Consider the following 18172-nt stretch of genomic DNA (forward strand, 5'->3'; position numbering starts at 1 on the left):
CTAATCCCCGGTGACCGAGCACCGTCTCTGAACCAGGTGCCAGGCTGTATTGGCCTGTTTTCCTGTTGGTTTTGGCTAAGGTCGTGCCAGAGCTATCCGACGGGCGGCCCGGCACCTGAGCCAGCCCGGGTTCGTTGGGGTTGGTGGGAGTAATTTGAGCTGTGCCTTGCACGTTTTCCGTTTCTAATCGGGTGTGACCTGACGTTGCTTGGTAGGTCAGATCCCTCAAAGAGGCCAGCCGGGTGTTAAGCGTCGGCACGGTCTTTTTGCGTGGCTTTTCGCTGGAGTACTTAGAACCTGCTCCGCTCTGTCGGTGCCGGTAACGCAGCGGCATACGTACAAATTTGCCCGCTTCGCCCACCTTTCCAAATTTGTAGAATGTATTGTTATGTATGTGACTTAAGGTTTACGGTTAGAAATTCCGAGTAAAGACGTGAAAAATAAAATTGATAACAGGCCATATCGTCTTAGGGCACGCAAGAAATGGTGTGCGCGCATGATACGCTTTAACCTCGTTTTCAGTGGACACGTTTTGCGTTGTGCCTCTCCCCGCGTGTGCTGAAATCCGCTTACGTCCCTGTTGTTGACCTGACGTGTCAGATCACGGAAGATTCTGGCCGTGCGTCGTTGTGACCTGACCTGGTCTGTACCCTGGGTTTAGCGTTCGCCATGCTGTCGCTGTAAACTGGTCGGAACCAACCGGGATGTGGGCGTGACGGGGAACTGCACTCTCCCTGACCTGACCTGACCTAACCTGGCCTCATGACCTCCTGACCTCACCTGATGACTTGACCTGAGGTGTTTCCTGATGTGCTCCTGCTGTTGTTACTACTCTGCCCTGGTTACAGCTCGGTTCCCCAGTCGTCACCGTTGGTACCCTTGATCTGGTTTGCCTCCAAGTGCGGTGTGCAGATATCCCTGCTCTGACCTGGTCCATGTTCCTGGCATGGTTGCCCAGCTGTTCCTTCTCTGACCTACTTTACCTGCCTGTATTGGCATGGTTCTCAGCTATATCTGTTTGAACATGATCTCTTCTGACCTGTCTATAGTTGACTGTTATCACCTGACCTTACCTAACCTCTGATTTGACCGGACAAATCTTCGGCTGTCTGTGGCCGTGGTTGGCAGCTGTCACTGACCACACCGTACATGCTGACCTGGCGTGACCGGACGTGACCTGGTCAATCTCCGAACATGACCTACAGCTAGGTGTTGTTTGCCTGGTATGGCCAAATCTGACCTGTCGCTGCGGGCATGGTTCGCGGCCTTCGCTCGTTTGACCTGACCCGACCTGACCGCCCCCCCCCCTTCTCAGCTGTCGCTGTCGGCCAGCACGCCGCGTCGCACCCACGGTCGGCTGTTGTGCCTGCTCTCGGCCATCCTGGCGCTCTCCCTCGCCCTGCTGGCCATCTGCGTGTACGTCGGGCTGGTGGCGAGCCTCACAACGTTCGCCTTCATGGCTGCGGAGGTAAGTATATTAGGGGAATGTCACCATGGGGTTCGGGGGAGGCAGTGATGTGACCTTCGCCTTCATGGCTGCAGAGGTGCGTACACCAGGGGAACGTCACCTCAGCGTTTTATTTTTATTTTTGGGTGGGGAGGGGGCAATGACATAACGTTTGTTTTCATGGCTGCGGAAGTGCGTACACTAGGCGAACGTCGCCGTGTGGGAGGGCGAGGGGGCGATGCGGTGTGACGTTCGATTTCATGGCTGCAGAGGTGCGTACACTCGGGGAACGTCACCCCGGGTTTTTTATTTTTTGGGGGAGGGGCATTGTCATAACGTTCGCCTTCATGGTTGCGGAGGTGCGTTCGCTAGAGGAACGTCGCTTAGGGGATTCAAGGGGAGGGATGGGGCAGTGTCATGACGTTTGCCTTCAAGGCTGCCGAGGTGCGTCCACTGGGAATACTTCGGTCCAGCTTGCGCTTGTCATTTGGCCGCTGGTGATCAGAGTGTAGGCTAAACAACTGCGCTTAATAACTGGGAAGTTCAAAACAACAGTAATGTCTAGAGTGCTCACGCATGGCGGGGGACTAACTTTAGACAGCCACGAGGGTTGTACGTGGGTGGGAGGCAGTCCTTACAGCTGACACAGGTGCGTCCGGTACAGGGTGGCCACCTGGGTAACCATGTGGGGTATGCAGCCGTGCAGTGTTAGGCACAGGGCAGCGTTGCAGGTGGCTCCGGCCGGCGCGCAGGTTCGGGCAGTCCGTTTCAGCAGTGCAGCTGGGTACACATGTGCCGGCTTGTCGACACAGAGGGCCAGGCGAACGGCCAGGCGGGTCTGGCCGTTGTCCAGGCTCAGCTGCCGCGTGGCGACTACTCACACGGCGTGTTGTCATCCCCTAGAAGTCATCGGAACAACTTAATGTCGGCCATTGGGCATCACTGGTTGTGACGTTGCGAAAAAGACGGGGTTGTTTTTTTTTCGAACGAAGGCGAGCACTGTGGGGTGGTTATAGCAGTGCAGTTTGCACACTGGCCACCCGCGCTTTCAGAAGCGCCGTCCGAAGAGCGATGAGGATGTTTTATAGCTTAATGAATTTACCAGCACAGAGTTTGCAGCATTCGCCGTTTTTCACCATTGATCATTTAAGTTTATCACCGAGCAGTTTTAAGCTATAATCGAAACACTTTGGTCGGATGGATGCCTGAAATCGGGCCCCACGCTAAGAAACGGTTGTATGTTGCCTGATCCCGCCATCCGATCGTCAAATCCCAGGTGGGCCAAGGTCAGAATTTGAGTGGACTGGCGAAAGTTTACCGAGCCCGGTCCATCCTGGCCTTGACGTCATCTGACCTTTAGCGCGGCTGCTGCCACCAGCCGTAAGCCATCCCAGTCAAGGGCTAACAGCGGCCGCTTTAACCGACTCGGCGGGAGTCCGCCACGGATGAATGGATCGGAAAATAGGCCTCTAACCTGCTTAAGTACTGGGATGCACAGAATATGACGATGACCTTTTTGCGCCGCGTAGGCAGGTCACGTATGCAGCAGAGCTTGCCCTTTTATTTCGACGTGCAGTTAATTCATACCAATCGAGCGAAGTGTGAACCTGTTCGATGGAAGAGACGGATGGCTATTAGGCGGGATGGCCCACAGCAAGCAAACCCAACAGATGACGACCGGTCTCACCTGCCGCGTTGAATCGGGCCGCTCCTGAAGCGCCGATGAGTTGACCCCCCCCCCCCCCCCCCCTTCCCCTGTTCTCCCTGACGCATCCGGTATGGACATGCCAGTTTATATTAACGCGCGCGCGTCGCTCAGCGAACGAATCAGCTGGTGCCAGGTGAAGGCCATGTCGCCAGGCGAGCCGATCGTCATATGGCAGCCGTGTCGGCGGGGCTGTGGACAATGTCAATGTTTGGCGTGGGATTGCACGGTCGGGCTGGCAAACGGCCGGTGTAGTGGACAGGTCACTCGGGGAAAGTGAATCAAAAACGTACATCTATCGATATCGAAGAGAAGAGGCGTGGCCCTAGGAGACATTGTCCACCGTTGGCGTATTTGCTTTTGGTTGTTAAAATTGTTTTTTTTGCGTGCGATGATTTCGTTGAGAAGTTTTGAATTCATTTTGAGACGAAGTGACGTCACCGCGCTCACAAAGTTTGCGTGGTCAGTCCGTGTAGTGTTTTTGCCGCCCCGTCTGTGTCTGACGCGAGTCGTCGTTACGTTTCAGTGCGTGCTGTTGCTGATCAGGACCTTTCACACCATGACCCGCTACGCCATACACCTCTACGACGTGGCGCAGACGGCGCAGTGGGAGCGAAAAGGTGAGATGTGCTGCACGGGCCACGGCGCGGCCTGTTTAGAGCTGCAATGTAAAATGGTGTGCAGACGGCTGCTCGTCCTTTCAGGAGTGGGAAGGTCAGATGAGCTGCTCACGTGGCCGCGCGCTTTGTCAGCAGCGGACAGGTTTTGAACAGGTTTATGGGAAATCTGTACCGCAGTGAATTTAACTGCGGCAAATGTTGAGAAGGTAAGACAAGGCGGTCGAAATCACAGCGAGCGAGACCGCGAGACGGGTACCGGCCGTCGCAGCGTTTAGGCCCTTCCGAGCCGATCGTTAGCCCGCGTCGCAGGCTTGCCCGCCGCCGCTCTGTCCATCTTCGGTGCGTTCGGCGCACTATCAGCCCAGAAATCAGCGGGAATCAAACCGGCCTGTCCTGCCGCGTGAGTCCGGTGAGCCGCGGCCCATCTGTCGCCGGCCGGCGTCGCTGGGCGTGACAGTGTGCCGACCGGTGATGTCCGCTTGCCAAGGTCAGCGTTGTCGGGCCGGCGCCTGCCGGTCGGGCGGGCGCCGGTTGCGACATCGTGGTCCAGCTGTCGGAAGCGCCGGCCAGGTGTGCCGGCAGGTACGCGGAGGCGGGCCGCCGGGCGTGCATGGCGCACTGTGTGTGTGTGTGTGTGTGTGTGTGTGTGTGTGTGTGTGTGTGTGTGTGTGTGTGTGTGTGTGTGTGTGTGTGTGTGTGTGTGGTGTGTGTGTGTGTGTGTGTGTGTGTGTGTGTGTGTGTGTGTGTGTGTGTGTGTGTGTGTGTGTGTGTGTGTGTGTGGGTGTGTGTGTGTGTGTGTGTGTGTGTGTGTGTGTGTGTGTGTGTGTGTGTGTGTGTGTGTGTGTGTGTGTGTGTGTGTGTGTGTGTGTGTGTGTGTGTGTGTGTGTGTGTGGTGTGTGTGTGTGTGTGTGTGTGTGTGTGTGTGTGTGTGTGTGTGTGTGTGTGTGTGTGTGTGTGTGTGTGTGTGTGTGTGTGTGTGTGTGTGGTGTGTGTGTGTGTGTGTGTGTGTGTGTGTGTGTGTGTGTGTGTGTGTGTGTGTGTGTGTGTGTGTGTGTGTGTGTGTGTGTGTGGTGTGTGTGTGTGTGTGTGTGTGTGTGTGTGTGTGGTGTGTGTGTGTGTGTGTGTGTGTGTGTGTGTGTGTGTGTGTGTGTGTGTGTGTGTGTGTGTGTGTGTGTGTGTGTGTGTGTGTGTGTGTGTGTGTGTGTGTGTGTGTGTGTGTGTGTGTGTGTGTGTGTGTGTGTGTGGTGTGTGTGTGTGTGTGTGTGTGTGTGTGTCGCGCGCGCGCGTGCGGTGGCGGGAAACTCCGACAGCTCTTAGAAAGGCTTGTTTACGAAGACAGAACATTTGCAGGTCATGTTTGCGCCTGCAAAGCTGAGAATGGCCTCCTGTCTATGCTGCCAAGAAATTAAAATGACTTTGTCGACGTTGTGTTATGCTGAGCCTCACCCCTCATTCCAGGGACGTTACGCACATGGTGAGGCGGGAGTGGCATGGCTTCGGCGCGAGATCAGCGGCGTAATTTTTACGATCCTGATGGTTTTTGTGCGAGTTAGATGCCACCATCAGTGGTGATTCAGCATGATGCTTTTAAAAAATGGTTATTACTGTAACATCACATACATTTATAGCTTTGCGGAAGTATTGGGACGGCGTGTTAATATCCTAGATGGAGCAATCGTTCGGACTATCGTTCTCGTTTTGTGTGTTAGTAGATGGACGACGTTTCGGCCTTGTAATCCTCCGGCTGTCAGGTGCTCCACGTCTCGAGAAGGGCTGGCGTTTGGCTTTCAGCCGTGTACGCATCACGACCCAACTTCTTTAGACCCGACTTTACAGATTACGAATTATGCCGCCCCCGTTGCAGCGCGCCACTTATCGTTGTCCACACACAGTGGAAAGTCCAGAGTTTATCGGAGCGGAAAGTGGAATGTCCAGAGTTTATCCTTTCGCGTTGCGGTCGAAATGTTTCATCTCTTACGTGTTCTGGTACACTTGACAAGGACCTCTTGGTGGCTACGGTTTTTCTGTTTTCATTTGTTACTTACATGGGATTTTCGGCCAGCTGCACGCCGCGTCAGTCACGTGACAGTTATCGGTGTGAAGTGACCATATCGCGGGTGCGTCCGTTCTGTCGGTCATTGTGTGTTGAAAAGTCATGGGAGTGATCCAGTCATGCATTAAAAGTGGCCTTTTGAACGCATTCGAATCGACACTTAAACGTCTTTGCGAAGCGGCTGCGGTATCGAGCATAACGTCCCCAGTAGTCATAACTGATCGGCCTGAATCGGAATAGTCATAACTGTTAGCCATGACTGATCGGCCTGCTTCTTTTGCTGACCGCCAGGATCGCTGGTGTACCTGGCGGAGCTCATGTTCGAGGTGACGGAGCTGGTGATCGACCTGCTGCACCACGTGCACATGCTGCTCTGGGGCAACATCTTCCTCAGCATGGCCAGTCTCATCATCTGCATGGAGCTGCGTCACATCTTTTACCAGCTGCAGCACCGGCTCCGGCGTCACAGCCACTACAGACGCGTCCTGAGGTGCGTGGTGAGGTCCGGTCTGTGGTCCTCCCTGCGTTTAGGTCCGGAATGTGGTCCTCCCCGTGACGAGGTCCGGACTGTGGTTCTTCCCATGGCGGGGTTCGGTGCGTGATCCTCCCCGTGATGAGGTCCGGTGTGTGGTCCTCCCCGTAACGAGGTCAGGTGTGTGGTCCTCCCCGTGACGGGGTCCGGACTGTGGTCCTCCCGGTGACGAGGTCAGGACCGTGGTCCTCCTGCGACGAGGCCTGGACTGTGGTCCTCCCGGTGACGAGGTCAGGTGTGTGGTCCTCCCTGTGACGAGGTCAGGTGTGTGGTCCTCCCTGTGACGAGGTTCGGTGTGTGGTCCTCCCCGTGACGAGGTCCGGACTGTGGTCCTCCTGCGACGAGGCCTGGACTGTGGTCCTCCCGGTGACGAGGTCAGGACCGTGGTCCTCCCGCGACGGGGCCCGGACGCTGGACAGACTGGCCCTCCCCTCGTAGATGGGTTAACCCTCCATGACGGGATGTGGCCTGTCTCCTGTGACGATGCCCCTCGTGACAAGGTCCGTGCCCCCCCCCCCCCCCCACCCTCTCCCCCTCTATTGACCGAATCCAGTCTCTGTCAGATGGTCTGGCTCATCCTGCTAGCTATGCTCCGGCTCCGGCTCCGGCTCCGGCTCCGGCTCCGGCTCCGGCTCAGGTCGCGCGCTGAGCCCCGCTCTCTGCCAGCAGGTACATTGAGCTGGAGTGCGCCATGGCCTCGCCGGCCGAGCTGGCCGACGCCGGCGACCAGTGCGCCATCTGCTGGGACGCCATGGAGGCGGCGCGCCGGCTCGAGTGTCAGCACTGCTTCCACGCGTGAGTGGTGCGCCGGCCGGCCGCCAGGTGGCTGCCGGCCGGGAGCGAGCCAGTCGGACTGCGGTCTCTGTGTGGTCCGCACGGGTCCTGCCACTGGCGGGGCACGCACCTGTAAGGCGTATGGGGACGCGTGTTACTGTAATTGGTGGGGTTCGATCCGCCGCTGCGAGTGGCTGGACTGAGTATGTGAGCGAAATCAGTCACGCGAGTTTTTTGCTCAAGTGACGTTAGATTCAGGTTTCGGCAGGCAGTCTGTAGCGCTGTCCCCATAACCAGGAGTGGTTCAAACGAAACGGGATTTTTTCAGTATGCTGTAGGGACCGAGCCCGCCGCGCTCCGTGCACGCACTCGTCGCCTTGCCGCGCCAGCCGTTGTGCCCCCCCCCCCCCCCCCCCCCCCCCCGCCCCCGCCTACCCTTCCGTCCAACACCCGTTCTCCGGCCGCCAGCACCTGCCTGCGTCAGTGGCTGGAGCAGGACCCGTCGTGCCCCACCTGCCGCAAGGGCCTGGACCTGAGCGGCCGGCCGGACGGCGACGCCGGCCGGCGGCGGCCGCAGCAGCGGCAGCGGCCGCCCTGGCGCCAGCACAGCGGTGCGTCACGCCTCCTCGTGCCCGGGCAGCTTGTTAGAGAGATTGAACGGCGGCGCTCCACTCGGAGGAGGCTGTTGTCAAGTGCTGACCTGCGGACGCAGCTGCGGGTCTATCATTTGGCGTCAGTGTTCGGAGCCGGAGAGGCCAGACTCTGCGGCGTCACAGTCGCGCATCACTGACAGTGGCCTCTAACCTCGGACCTTTTGTGTGTCAGGCATGTTTACATGTCAGGCATGTTTGTGTCAGGTTTACCAGAAGATGCGTGTGAACGTTTAGATGATGACGGGGTATCCTAATTTTTCTTTCTTATTGCCAGGAGTTTGCTATTTCCGCTTTGTATCATTCGCGAAGTATCATTTGATTTCATTGGCTAATAGTGTGCACATCGTATTGTATTCGTACCGTCGGTGCGCTCGCATTTATTGTCTGTCGCGTCCTGTAAAACACTTGTGCTACGCTAACATAGCCGTTTGTTCGTGGCACTCGCCCCACCGGCTGCTACGCCGGGCGTTCCACTGACCTGACCTAACCCGGCGTGTGACAGGCTCCCGGTTCGTGTCGTTCCTGCCCAGCTTCTCGGTGGAGGTGAACCACACACAGCTGGTGCGCGCCAGTCAGCAGGAGGCGGTGCCGGCCTCGCAGTTGGACGCCATGGCCCGACAGGTGGGTGGTACCGGGCCTCGGACGTGCCCGGTGGATGGTGCCGCGCCTCTGATGTGTCCGGTAGATGGTACTAAGTCCTGGACGTGCCCGGTAGATGGTGCCAGGCCGTGGATGTGCCCGATGCATGGTGCCGGGCCTGGGACGTGCCCAACGGATGGTGCCCGGCCTCGGATGTGCCCGACGGATGGTGCCCGGCCTCGGATGTGCCCGACGGATGGTGCCCGGCCTCGGATGTGCCCGGGAGATGGTGCTGGGCCTTGGACGTGCCTGGTAGATGGTGCTGCGCCTCGGACGTGCCCGGTGGATGGTGCCCGGCCTCGGACGTACCCGGTGGATGGTGCCGGGCGCTCTGTCAGCTAGCGCGCGGCAAGATGGGTTTCTGGGATCAGAGCTTATGCTGCTAAGCAGTGGTTGTGTGAGCCCTGGCCTGCACCATCCGATTGTGCAAATGCAGGCCAACGACGGATTTGGTGGCGACAGCTGAGTGTGCCGCATTGCTCGGCATAGCTTGTCTAGCCCTCTGATTTCATCTTACCTTTAGTGCGGCTGTTGCCACCGGTCGTAGGCCTTTCCTGTCCAGGGAAAATGGCTAGCGCCCAAAGCGACTTGAAGCCACCCCGCCACGGGTGGGTGGGTTGGAAGGCAGACACGCTAACCAACTTTGCTACCGAGACCGACACCACGCAGTTTCTGATGTTAACCTAAATGGCGTTACTGGAACTTAATCATTACGTAAATTGTTCCGTGCATTAGCCATGCACATTTGTCACGTACGTAAGAGAGTAGTGTTAGCCTTATTCCTCGCGATAAAAAAACGGGAGAACAGAGATATAGTTTGGTTCACTTAACCTAACTATACCTCTATTCTCGTGTTTTTTTACGAGGAAGAAGGCTAATACTACTGTCTTATCTATGATAACCAAATCACCATTTATTCTCCTGTTTTTACGACGAAGAAAGCTAATACTACTGCCTTATCTACGTAAACTTAATCACCCTTAATACTTAAATGCCGACAGAACAGCTTTTCTGTCATCCAGCTCTTTCAGGAGAAACAGTTACACTTTGCGGACTTTTTAAATATATGCAGTCCCTTTGTCTTCCGTTCTTGGCTTTGACTTTGTACACTCTTCTTTGACTTTGTTTCATCAACTCTCCTTTACGACCGTACATCAGGGGCTGTCGTGAGGAACATTTGATCATTCCAGCGTGCGTGTTTTTATTTAGGTTGTCTTGTGTCTGCACTATTAATAAAGCCACAAATCGCTTGGCATCCGTGGCCCAAAATCCCAGCACTACAGTGAACCCATCTCCCATCAGTGGACTGGGTCAGCCGCGTGGTGGCAACTCCTAGGGGCCGCCGCTCCGTGCCGTCGGTGGCAGCACCTCTCACGCCCCGCTGGCCGTGCGCGTCCTCCGACGACAGGTGCAGCAGCTGTTCCCGCACGTGTCGCTGCCGGCCATCGCCGAGGACCTGCAGCAGTCCGGCTCGATGGAGGCCACCGTCGAGAACATTCTGGACGGCGCCGTGCACGACCACCCGGCGCCTCCCATGTTCACCAGCGACGAGCTGGCCGCCGACGCCGTGGAGCCGGCCGACGGCCGCCGCTGGAACCAGACGGACGAACCCCGCACGAGTCCGGACGAGTCCCGGTCAGTGGCGACCCGACCATGCCGCCCGCCCCGCGCCCCGGGACCCTGCACCTACAAGGTGCAGGGTTTTGGTATGTGGTATGTGGTTTTGAGGGCCACAGTTCTTTAGGCAGACGTGCGCGCGACGGCGACGGTCCTCTAGCATCCTCTCGGCGGTGGTGGCCGCGCTTGCGTGGAAGTGGACTCATGTCTGTATGCCAGAGTGTACGGTATGCTAGGATAGGCTGAAAGCTGCGCGGAGCAAGCGACCTGAACAACGCCCGGCGGCGGCACAGTGGGTGTCATGTGTTCATTGGTGCGCACCGGCCAATGGCTGCACAGCTGGTTGTTCTGGGGTGCGCCCTCCAATGACTGGAGAGTGTGGGGGGGGGGGGGGGGGCGTGTCGGCCAGCGATAAAAGAGTTGGTTGTTCTGGGATGCGCGTGGACCAGAGGGTGTGGAGCGGTTGGCCGTGTGTTTGGCGACGGCTGGGTTGACTGTCGGTTCACGCATGTGTGGATGACAAATTTCTGCTACCACGGCGGCTATGTCGGAGGTGCGTTCCTCTAAACACGGAGAATGGCTGGAGTCAAAGAACTCTCGCATTTTTTACCCAAACGCACCAGTTCCGTATGGAGAAACGTTCGTCTTTCCATCCGTTGCTCCAGCCAAAGTCTCATATTCGTTGCTTCGCCAAACGCCTCCGTTTTCGATGGCAGCAAAACCCTCGAAGGCGCACTCGTTGGGTGTGGTGTGTGGGTATGTGTGTCTGTGTGTGAGCGAGGCGGTGTCTGCCGCGGTGATATCCCCGTGGAGCGCTCCGTCACCAGGCGCTTGGGCCGTGTCGCAGGTCCGATGAGTCCGACCAGGACGCGGCGGCGCCGGCGGCCGAGTCCGGCTCGCGCTTCTCCAAGAGCCCGTCGGAGCGGCAGACACTGCTGCAGCAGCGCAAGGAGGCCATGTTGGAGCGGGCGCGCCGGCGCTACCTGGCCTCAAGCAGCGCTGAGGGCGCGCGGTGAAGTCCCTCCCCCCTTCCCCCATCCGTCCAACGGAGGGGGCCGACCCGACCCGAGGCCCGTGCCTGGCGACCCGGTCAGCCGGCGGCGGACGGTGCGGAGGCCGGCTGTTACTGCAGTGTGATATCTCTAGTGTACTGCGCCGGCCAGCATGCGGGCGTGTCGTGTACTTACTTGCGCGCGGGGCCTTGGCGGGCGCGGCAGCGTACAGGCTCCTCGGCGGTGGGCCCTCTCGCACGTACGAGGACAGCCGATCGCTGTCGCGGGCATGCTGGCCGTTCCACGGTGGAGGCGTCCAGTTCTCGTGGTGTGTTGGGTGAGGTCTGCGGCGACGCACGACGACCTGATTGTCCGTCCCTCGCTGGGACGGAGGGTCCCAGGTGGTCTCGCTGACGCAGACGCGCCCCTGGCCGCGTGCGGCCCGTTGTTTTGGCTGTGCTCTTCGTTCTGCTTGTACCGGCTGCTGGAGATGTCAGACTGGGCCGCGTTGCTGGAGGTAGGCTAGTGGCGGTATGTTAGGTGTAGCTCCCTTTTTCGGCGCAAGCGCTCGGCAGTTACGTTGCGGGGAAGTTAAGTCATTTGGCGGGTGGGGCGGGTGCGCAAGGCGGGCTTCCAAAAAGCTTACGATGTTTTTTCTGGGTATGACACGCAGGGTAATGCTTACCCGACCACGTCGGCCCCTTCTGCGTTGCCATTGTATTGTGCCGTAGCATTTAGCTTTGAGCCGTTGCGTGGATAGTCCGGCAGCATCGACGAAGACAGTCATTGCTGGCGTATTTTTGTAACACTGTTGCGTGATAACCCTTGTTGCCGGGGAGGCGTTGCCTGTCCGGCATTTCGCCCCTTCCACCTTTTGACTGTATTTTCGAGTCTCGCTGGCTGATATTGATCCCTCTGATCTCCTCCGTTTACCTCTTTCCCTCGACTCGTGTGACGCGGCTTCTTGCCCGGCCCCGCGAGCTTCTCTGTGACGCACCGCCGCCGTCATGTGGCGTGCGCCTGTCACGACACCGGCCCGTCCAGCGGTGATGAGCCCCCTTGGCCCGCCCGGCAGCTGGAGCCCCGACCGTCCCTGGGTGGGGCGGACCCGTCCGCGCTCTACCTCCCGCGCCCCGAAGCGTGGCCGAGACGGCACCAGCTGAGGTCCGCTGTGTGCGAATGTGGGGTGTGTTCTAATGCCCTGGTTTGTTTGCTTTACAATACTACCCGAACATCGCGTGTTGTGCAGCCGGCGCGACTGCGGGCCACGGGACAGTTTGAGGACCACTCGCCCACACATGCCGCAGTTTAAGGGCCACTCGCCCACGCATGCCGCAGCATATTGGTACGACGCCATGTTGCAACCGGGTCCACAACCCAAACACCACGGATACACGGCTGACCCACTTTGCTTGTATTCACGTCATACGCAATTCGCGACTGGTCCTTGCGGAACGTCTGCGCGCCGTCTTCGCGTGAACCCTGAACAGCGGAGCGTCTCAGATGGTCCCCTGCGCAGCGGAGCGTCTCAGATGGTCCCCCGCACAGCGGAGCGTCTCAGATGGCCCCCTGTACAGCGGAGCGTCTCAGATGGTCCCCTGTACAGCGGAGCGGGCGTAACGGACCCGCATGGCGGCCGGCAGCACACAAAAGAGGCAGCGTTTCACGACGGCAAACAACCCCAGCATTTTCGTGTCGAAACAAGTGAATAGCCCAGGTGCGGAAAGGACTGCATCAACGGGAGTGGCCGCGCGGTCCCGAGCAGTCGGCGTGATCTGGTGCCCGCCTGAAAGAGACAGGAGCGTGAAAACATCGCTAAAAAGGACAGCAGAGCACTTGACGTCCCCACTGCCCGGCCGTCAGCTTCAGGCAAGACTCGCGACTCATCGACACTAGCTGGGTCATTCGGCGTTGGAACCCATGGATTGTGCCGAACTCCGTGGCAAAAACGGTAGGATTTTGACCATGTGTTAACTGTCTGACTGTTCCGGAAAATGGGAGGTCTTGACTGTTTTTCGTGGTTAGCAGTGTCACCAAAGATCTCCAGCCAGATTGCAGGAAGCTGAATCTTAATTTCTGAACTTGGATTCCTGAAGTGGATTGGAGTAAATTGGAAGGTAGGTACATTGACCAACTGAGCTGTCAGTAAAGACAGACTTATCCTTTCACTTGCACAACAGGGTGTGAGTGAAAATTGTTATAAGAAACCTAAGTTTAAAATGGCATGCAGTCAGGTTCTCACAGCAGGCCAGGCTGAAAAAACACGTTAGAGTATGACAGCATGGCAGCAGCAACATTCCTGGAAAGCCTCAGGGTCATGTATGCTGTAAGTCTTAGCCCTCAGTTAAGTCAGCAGTTACCAACAAATCATGCACATGGAGTCAATATTTCTAGGAATTGTGAGGAGGTAATTCAAGGCAAAAATAATCCATAGACATTTTCCACAAAAAACAATTTAGCATGGCCAGATGGTGCATGCTGGCCTGAGGTTCAGAGTACCTAGGTAGCACAGGTGTTGACCTTAAGCCTACCAAGATAACTCAGTTGGGAGATTGTATTTAGATCCACTCTGGTGGGATAGGTTTGGTTTTAGGATACTGCTTGGTAAAGGTGGCCACCCGACAGTGATGTTGGATGTAACAAGTGCTGCTTAGCATAAGGTCTGATCCCAGAAATTCATCCATTTACAAGGTCCGGATTAAATGTTACAAAAAGTGAGCACCACAGCCAACAGGTTTTTTGCAGACTGGAAAGCAGGCAAATTGCGCCATATATACCTACTGCACTCAAGCTCTGCATATGTGACAATAAAGCTAAAGAAGTTAAGTAACCAAGGCATGCATCACTTTTCTAACCCGTCTTACCTGTGCAGTTAATGTGTCTACCCAATGAAGTTCATCACTACCAGGTGGAGGATAACATGAGCGAAGATGAAGTCAGCAAATCCCCTCTCTGGACTTATGCCGCTAAACTCGCTCTTGTTTTGGGGGTTCACCTGCAGCCTCAGACATACTGGAACATGATATGACATACATTATAACATGACAGGTTTGTTCTTGCCATGCAGCATGAAGTCTTAGTATGAAGTGAAAAATAATGCAACATTGGCGGAAAAACTATTTTCATAGATAACCACTATCCCTTGACTTGTAAGAACTTGAAACATGATTAGTCCTGCATATCATGAGTTATGGCATGGCTGCATGATCAGATGGAGAAAAAACATCTCCATATTACATTTATTTGGTCCCAAACAATGGTGCTCAAATCATGACAAGAGATATATCATTGTTCCCCTGGCACCATGAAGTATCACATCATCATCTGACACACCTATAATCCCACACATGGGGGTAGTTTACTACTTAGATGAGAGCTCCAGCCCCCTCCCAGTTTAAGATGTACCCCTAACCTATGGAAAAAGTTGTTCATTTGTGTATTTTCTGGGCAATTTTAATTGTTTCTCACTACTGAGCCCCCTGAGTAAGCAAAATTGCACCCTTACTTCTAGATAAAAAATGTTAAGTGAACCAAACTTAATGCTGAAGGGGTCACATCATGTGAATCTTACCTCCCAGAACAAATGAACCAACACAGGAAATGAAGCCACTGAGGAACGAGTTGAAGGGAAACGTGCCGACTAGGCAACAGTAAACGAACTGCAGAACTCCAGTGATGAAAATCTGGACTAGGTAAGCATCAATAATCATCAACTTTTTCGGGGTGGTTTTCCCGTACTCGGTGCACAGTTTCTTGACCACGCTAACAAACGAGTCTGCCATCTCGATCTTATTAGTCTTAACGAAAATGCCAGGCCCAGAACACAACTTCTTCCTTCACTCCCAGCCGGCGTACGCGCCGCGCTTTGACGTAAGGGTAAATAACGCCGGGTAGCGTGCGACAATCACAGCGCGAGCTGCGCGTCTTTCAGTACGTGTCGCCGGATAAGCGGCTCAAGAATTATTCAACATTACATAAAACTATTTTTCTTTATCATGGCTTCTCAGTAGATGCACCGCAATTAGGAGCCATTTGTCGCATCCGTGGTCTAGGGGAAAGATGCTGGACTCTTAATCCAGCGGCACTGGGTACGAGTCCCGGAATTGGCGCATTGTTTGACCCGACTGACATAGAAAGGTCAGCTGGCAACTGGCCAACGAGGGTCAGCCGAGGCCCGGGGCGGCCGTGCCGTAGCATTGTGCGGCACGTAAAAACCTCCGCAGTCCTGTCTGGCAAAAGCGCGGAGGCAAAACTATCCGTTGAACTGGACCGCACGACTTGGGTGATGGGTCCGGGGTACACGCTAGGCTTATGCTATGCTTGGCGGATACTCTGAGCCCGAAGTCACCCATGCAAGCCATTCAGAATAATTGTATTTTTAAAAAAATATTTTATATTTTATATCATAAGCATCTCCTAACTATATTTCAACAACCTCTGAACCTGAACTAATGACTGAACGTATTTCGCGGGTTATCAGGTTTGTCCCGATATTGCAAGGGAGTGTTCCACATTTATGTGGGGGTTTGAACTGAAATAGTCATTTTGAAGACCTTTCAGTGCTATTCACAGTCTTGCCCTTTGTAAGACCTCAGTTCTCCTAGTTTCTGAGCTACACGCCCGGGGATATGCTCAGATCATAAATATATATATATATACATATATATATATATATATAATATATAATATATGGGGAAAGGCATATTGGGGGTGGAGAGCATTTCGGAGTCAACATGGCATTCATGACGTCTTGAGCCGTCATTCAAATCCTGCCATTCCATAAGCCTTGCGGAGATCAGGGCCAAGAACCATGCAATAGTCAAGGCGTTCACATATCGCGTTCGTGAGCATGATTCCCAGATAAAACAACCGCCAATTGGCTCTCCATCTATGTCGTGCAAGGAAGAGTCCACTGGACCATTGTAACATCAGGGATGAGTTTCCGCTAGCAGTAGAGTAGTAACTTGATCTCTGATATGAAGAGCGCCAGCAGACGATTTAATGCAGCCGTTTAACGCATGATTATTTTAAGGTGATGGACTGGAAACCTCAGGGAGAATCGTGGTAGCTTCCGGATTATATTCCAGTTGTATGAGATAAAAGTGTAGTGTATGTACATTATATATATATATATATATATATATATATATATATATATATATATATATATATATATGTGTGTGTGTGTGTGTGTGTGTGTGTGTGTGTGTGTGTGTGTGTGTGTGTGTGTGTGTGTGTGTGTATAGCAGACAAAAGCGTATCTGTCGGTGGAAACCCTTTTTTGAATAAGTGGGATGCGGAGGTAGCTATTGGGGACGCTTACAACACATGGATCGAGCCGATATTTTGAGACGTCATTTATATCTATTCTCTGAACTATTCGTCTTCACCTCTGAACCTCTTTCCAGAATAAACCCGTTTACATGATGTGCGAGTACCGAGTATAGCGCGCGAGTAGTAGTATTAAGTCCGAACGGTAGATGGCAGAGCGTCTCGCGGATTACGGAAATGCAGTCTAGTTCCAACCGCCGACTCGTGTGCACCTTCGCGGAGACAGACTCGAACACATGAGATGTCTTCTATAGAGAAGACATCAACGGTTATCAGAAAACCACCGGGCTGTGTCATCAGAACTTCACATTAACATTAATATTATTCACGCTGATCAAGTACGAGAGAAAACATTATGACCGACCGGAGGCCGTTCTGCGTCCCATCCCTTGTTTCGTCAGGAAATGTGATTTTTCGTTGGGATAAGAGGTTAGAGCTATCGTTCTGACCCCTCCCAACCTAACAAAGAGCAGACTTCCTAGCGTGTCATGGGCAACCACTGCAAATACTTCAGTACAGGTGATGTTCCGTCAGATTACGCTAAGTCTGCTGGGCTGGAAAGACCTCACCTTACCTATGCTTTTGGTGGGCATAGGCGAGTCAGCGCCTCCAATGGATTGGAAAACATGTGGGGGTGAGGGGACATAAAGAAGCTTAAAAGCTAGAGGGGTTGAACATCAGAGGGCGATAAGAAGCGCGAATATAAACATTTCGGGCTTATCAAAGCACGTTCTGGACACAGATAATTGCATCGCGTGGGAGGACGGGTGACTTTTAGAGCATGCGTTAACTACAGAAAAAAAAATATTACGGAGGGAATTTTCGTTTGTAAAGCAGCCAGTGACACACTTTTGAATACAAAACTGGGGCCCCGATAGCAAGTGCATATCAGATTTTAAAATGGCAGGCTACAACAGAAAAACAGCAGTACTTGGAACAACGCCCCGTACGGGAGCGAAAGCAGGCGTTGGGCCTGGCCAATTTGCGCAAGGGTACGTTATCTGGTTTCAGTGTCGCGATATGCTGTATGCGTCGCTGCTGTATCGATGCTAAAATGTGAAATAATTATAAACATCCTCAAGAAGCATGCGTAGTGATAGTAAGTTTCCACGTGATATGATAGAATAAAGAAAATATACATTGAAATCGCATCAGCTTGTAAGCGCATTGCATGTGCTTTTTCGTCAATGTGTTGCATTATTTGTCTGCAGCTGAAACGTGAAGTTGGGCACCTACCGTACTTGCGTTGTCTCAGAGGGATGGGCATGTTAAATTTCATGTGACTTTTTGGGTCTGTTTCAGTTTTTCCCTTGAAGTGTACCTGAATATGTTTGATTTCATTGTTTGACCAAACTAAAAAGCGGATAGCGATTACCCCGAAAGCTGCCGTTAAATAGAATAAGCCGGTTGAAACCTTTCACAATTTACTATGTTCCAGCTCAACAATATCTTCAAACGTATCAAAACGCATCTTGCACGGCATACAGTGCTTGGCTAGCTTTGACGAGCGTAGTCCATATCAGGAGCACGTGATTTTGAGCAGGCGCTGAGCAGAGATTTCACATTAATGCGAAATCTGTTGCATTGTTTAACTTTCGGATCAGAAGCACCGGAAGCTTCCCAGGCTGCGCAGCAAGCGAAATGCCACATAGCTGACCATGCACGGCTTGACCAGGGTAGCAGCACGTGAGTGGGCTGCATACATAGGTGCAGCATTTACAGAATCCCCATTCCATGTGACGCCCGCCCGGCTGCAGCATGTGGCCCATACTGCTCCTGGTGGTGGTGATGTTCTGCAGAGCAACCGCT

At 54.3% G+C, this 18172-nt stretch overlaps 1 protein-coding gene across 1 annotated transcript in view; it reads right to left on the reverse strand.

Moving 5' to 3' along the window:
• The window catches only part of LOC119105256 (E3 ubiquitin-protein ligase AMFR), a 97059-nt gene that overhangs the window by 12670 nt on the left and 66217 nt on the right, over window positions 1-18172 (reverse strand). The gene's annotated exons all lie outside the window — the stretch shown is intronic.

This window comes from Pollicipes pollicipes, unplaced genomic scaffold (assembly GCF_011947565.3).
Source record: "Pollicipes pollicipes isolate AB1234 unplaced genomic scaffold, Ppol_2.1 Scaffold_6138;HRSCAF=7277_pilon_pilon_pilon, whole genome shotgun sequence".
NCBI lineage: Eukaryota > Metazoa > Arthropoda > Thecostraca > Pollicipedomorpha > Pollicipedidae > Pollicipes > Pollicipes pollicipes.